At 40.9% G+C, this 5,200-nt stretch overlaps 1 pseudogene; it reads left to right on the forward strand.

Moving 5' to 3' along the window:
* The first annotated feature begins 1,814 nt into the window (after positions 1-1,814).
* On the forward strand, positions 1,815-1,928 carry LOC113195080 (small nucleolar RNA SNORA72; annotated as a pseudogene).
* The last annotated feature ends 3,272 nt before the right edge of the window (positions 1,929-5,200 follow it).

Genomic DNA, 5,200 nt, shown 5'->3' on the forward strand with positions numbered 1-5,200 from the left:
ATAATTTTGCGATGAAAAGAGTCTAGTCCTGCCTCTGACACTAACCTGCAAACTTTGGACAAATCATTCATGTATTTAAGAATTATTTTCCGTATCAACAATGTAAATTAGATATTGATTACAGTCTCTTATAAGTATAAATGTATGGCGTTTCACGAGTACCAAGAAATAAGCATGGAGAAGTAGTCTGGCTAGAGTCTTCAAAAGCAGAAGTAGTGTTCATGTGATGCTCTGGTCAGGGGGGTCACTCTGAGAGAGGAAGTCTAAAGACAGCTTGCAGAAAGTGACTCAAGGGAGCATCACAGGGTAGCAGAGTGTCCAATGACTCAAGGGAAGATTGCTTACCAAAGAGCCCCCATGGTACCTTAGCTGAGGACAAACAGCAACTGCAGAAAACAGAAATCCCCTGTCCAGCATCACCTTGCATAATGTGCTGAGGGACTGGTCCAGTGTCCTAAGAAAGTAGAGAAGTACGTTCAGAAATGACAATCTTCTGAATGGACTTCATGCCTCCTCCCTCCTTCCTCTCTAGTCCCTCTCCCACATTGCCACCAGAGGGACCCTAAACTCAAATATGGTCCTCCCCTGGTAGGATGAGAAATCTGATTGCTTCTAGATATGGATATCCATATGGATATATGGTCTGCTCTGACTCCTCGGCTTTGTGTGCAGTTTCCCTTTCCCGGGACCAAATAATGCTGAACTTATGTTCTTTGTTTTCTTCCTAACTCAGGGCCTTTGCACATGCAGTTCCTCCACCAGTAATAGTCTTACTTTATTCTCTACCTGGAGAATTCTTTCTCCTCCTTTCAGACACAATTCAATTATTACCTTCTTGGTTGGAAGCTGTGTGTTTTCACTTATCATAGGATTTTTAAAGATAGTGTTTACTATGTCTGTTTTTCCATGAGCTTGTGAACTTCTAGAAATGGATGTTTTGCAAGTGTAAAGAGATGCTATGGTAATATTTTTGTGAAGTGTGGTAATGGTTAATTAAAATGAACCATTCAAAGCATGGGGCCTTGAAGAACTTTGAAAAGAATCCATAAAAGAACAGGGCTCTTGGGGATGGGGATACAGCTTAGTTGGTAAAGTGCTTGCCTTGCCTGCACAAAGCCCTGGGTTCAATCCCCAGCAACACACACACATACACACACACACACACACAAAAAAAAAAGAACATGGATCTTCATAATATAAACAGATAAAATCTAAGAAGAGACAGGTTTGAGTTCAACAAAATTATGAAGAGGGAATAAGATAGATAAGGAAAACTTTACCTATTAAATGATATACTCAGTACACAGTAAATGTCTCATATGTGTCAGGTGCTCTGAATACAAGGGCAAACAAAATCTGCCTCGTGGGTGCTTGGCTGTTCTTGCAAGTACAGTGGGTAGAAAGTCTTTGCTTTAAAAGTTTTAAGTAAGGGAATGAAATGATCTGATTGACATTTTGGGAGGTCATCCTGGCTTTTCTGAGAACAGACAAGCACATATAAGGGGCCACTGGTTGGGAAGCTATTGCATTAGATGAGATGACAAATAAAACTGACCTACTGATCAGAATCACCTGGAAGGCTATTAAAACACAGATACATGAACCCCACACCTCCAGTTTCTGATTTTGTAGGTCTGGTGGTGATGTAAGTGGGAGGAGTGGAAAATTTGTCACCCAACAAGTGCCCAGAGGGTGGAGCTGATGCTGCTGATCCTGGAACCCCACTCAGCCCCCTGACCTCTGCTGGGTGAGAGCAACGAAGCTGGGATGAAGGGCACCAGCTTCGGCTAACCTGGAAGTCAGATTAGAAAGACAGGTGGCACTGTCATAATCAGGACAGGCTGAATATTCACTATAGAAAGACTATGCATGTGTCCCCAGACCTAGTTCTTTCTCCAGGTCTGATTTTATAAATGCTTGTGATAAACCAGATCTGATTTATTAGATGATCCTTTTGTGTGATCATATAATGGCTACGATTCTAGGTGATCTTTGATCAACCTTAAAAATGACACCAGTACAGCTAGTGGAATAACTTGCAAATAATCAGTGCTGAGATTTGTCTAAAGAATGTGTAACCAAAACAGGGGAGTTTTGTGACTACCACCAGTTGCCATTAAATGTATTGTAAAATTACTGTTTTATTTTTTAAAACCATAAAAGATGTGTGACATATATTACCAGAATATATTAGGAGAAAGAGCATCCCTACAATCCTCAAAAAAGAAAAAACACGAGGAAAGTCTGATCAAAAAAGGAGTATTTATTATATGAAACTCGAATGAGATTAAAAAGACAAAGGAAACTAAAGGAGCCCCTTTCACATCAGAGGTAATAACTGTATGGGCAGCATGTACCCTCCTCCTCACACTTACAAGTGAAAACAAGATTTTTTCCAAACCTAAGTAATTCTGTGTCCTATGAACAGAAGTGTAGCTCCTAAAATTTGGTATCTTGTGAATGGCTGTATAAGAGAAAGTAACTATACTTTTGCATTGTTAGACTCTTGGGGTTTCAGATGAAAAGAGAAATTGGATAAACAATTGATAATCCAGTGTCAGTCAGTTTTGCATCACTGTGACCAACATACCCAACAAGAACCACTTAGAGGAGAAAAAGTTAATTTTGCCTCATGATTTCAGAGCTTCAGTCCATGGCCAGCCAGATAGCCTGCTTTGAGCCTAAGGTGAGGCAGAATATCGTGGCACAAGGGTGTGGAAGAGGAAAGCAAAGGTGTGGTAGATGAAAGTCCCATCATGACAGATGGGAGGCAAAGAGAGCTCCAGTGCAAGGATCCAAGGATAATATGATCCCCAAGGGAACACACCCAGTGACCCAATTCCTCCAGCTACACCCTGTCTACAGTGACCACCCATTAATTTATTCAAATTTTTAATCCATCCAAAGGACAAATCCACTGATTGGGTTATAGCTCTCATAATCTAATCATTTGGCCTAAACATCCCTGCAATTTTCTCACACTTGAGCTTTCAGGGGACACCTCATAATCACACCATAATTGATTTCAGGCATCTCAGAAAACCAACCACTCACCCACCATGTCTTCTGCTCTGACACCCAGCCACATGTCTCTCTATGTCCTAGAATGGACTCCTTACCTTAGCAGCTCTCTTTGCACATTCAGGTTTTAGATCCAGTTATAGAACAAACACTCTATACTTGTACAAGCCAGTGCCTTGGAGACTCTGTCCAGGTTCTGTCTGTCTTCTGAATCAGCTTGGCATCTATATTTCTACCCTATTAGCAATTTTATTTTTGCCTCTTTGTTCAGCTTTCTTGTTAATTGAGTCCTGTCCCTTAAAAATTTATATATCCAAATTATAACCCCCATTAGCTCAGAATGTGTGATTATTTGGAAATAAGGCCATTGCAGCTATGTTTAGTTAAACAAAGATGAAATCATGGGGATGGGGCTCTAATATAGTATGAATGATGTCTTTATAAAAAGGAGAAATTTGGACACAGGCACAGGCTTACAGGGAGAATGCCATGTGAAGATGAAGGCAGAGATCAGAGTAATGCTTCTATAAGACAAGGAGCCCCAATGATTGCCAGAAAACCACAAGAAGCTGGGGGAGAGGCATGGGGCAGATTCCTCTCCATATCCCTTATAGGAACTAACCTGGCTCACACCTTGATTTCACACATTCAGTCTCCAGAACCGTGAGACAATAAATTCCATTATTTAAGCCATGCAGCATGTGGCACTTTGTTACAGCAGCTCTAGCAAACTCATACAAGCCCGTCATGGTAACTGCTTCAGTTATACTGTCCACTTTAGCTCTTAATTCTATTTTCTTTGTCTTAGATCCAGATCCTCTACAGTCTGTAGTCATCAAGGCACTGCTAATCCTTCTATCATAACAGACCAGGCCTTCTGGGACCCAAATCAGGACACACACCCTGAATCCCCACCTTTCCAGATAGAGTTCTGACACTGGTCCTCATTGGGCCATTACCTCCTTAGGAATCCGTTCCATGTTTTATTATCATCTTGAATCCTACCAATTATCACAGTGCTTAAATCATAGCCAGTGTGTTTGTTGAGTGAACAACAAAATTAATGAACTCCTCATTCCTTATCTGTTTTTCCCTTTAGTAAATGGGAAAACTCCAGGGCTTTTGACCTTCTATTTGGTGTCTTTTTGTCAATACAATGAGTAGTTTATTTGGGAAGCATCTGTTTTTGGATCACATTACTCTGTAAATGCATATTCTTAATGAAAGTGATCAGTGCAGATCAAGCTGACATTAACACTAAAGATATGGAGGATTGCTTTGGTGTGCAAATGGAAATGGTTTGGTGCCGGGGGATAATGAATACATGAGAATTAGGACTGCATTATTAAACTGAGGGGATGAAACTTGTCATTAGTTCCTACTGCTTCTTGGAGTTATTGTTAATAGCTATTTGAGTGAGGAGACAGGAACATGTGGAGAAGAGGATGTGAAGAAACAAATGTGTAGATAACGTCTGCTCACTGAGATATGTGGTATTTGGAATTGATCATCCTGCAGCTTTTGCTGAGAGGCTAGTGATTTTGAACTGATCTGTTTCCCCAAGCTCAATTGGAGGTGCAAGCAGCTGACAACTCTGCAGATTCCTCCTAGTGTCTGCAACAAGGCTTTGATTTTCAATGAAATGCAAACTTTACGTGCCATACTTGGGTGCCAGACCCTAAAGAATGATGATCTTTGTTTATCCAGAGACAGATTGTTCATGGAAAGAATGCTGATAAAACTAGCTTAGTCCTTTCAGGTCCCTATAACAAATGCCATAAACTGGGTGACTTATAAACACGCACTATGATTTATGTCTCATAGTTATGGAGGCCGAAAAGTCTGGGTTCATGGTGTTAGTGTATTCTGTGCCTGGTGAGTGTTTCCTCATAGACAGCCATCTCTCTGTAAACTCACATGGTGAAAGGGGCTGGCTAACTCCCTAAGGTCTTTTTATAAACATACTAATCTAATCATGTCCCCAAAGTCCCCACCTCCTGATATGACCTCCAGGTTTAGGATGTTGACATAAGAGTTTGGGAAGGACATGAACATTCAGACTGTAGAGCAACCCAAAATATTTTGAGAAAGAGACACCATTTATATTTAAGCAGGGACAGCAGCATAACCTGGGTCATTCCTGAGCAAGCTAGAGAACACCATCATCCTGCTGATGAAC

The sequence above is a fragment of the Urocitellus parryii genome, chromosome 4, assembly GCF_045843805.1.
Source record: "Urocitellus parryii isolate mUroPar1 chromosome 4, mUroPar1.hap1, whole genome shotgun sequence".
Taxonomy (NCBI): Eukaryota; Metazoa; Chordata; class Mammalia; order Rodentia; family Sciuridae; genus Urocitellus; species Urocitellus parryii.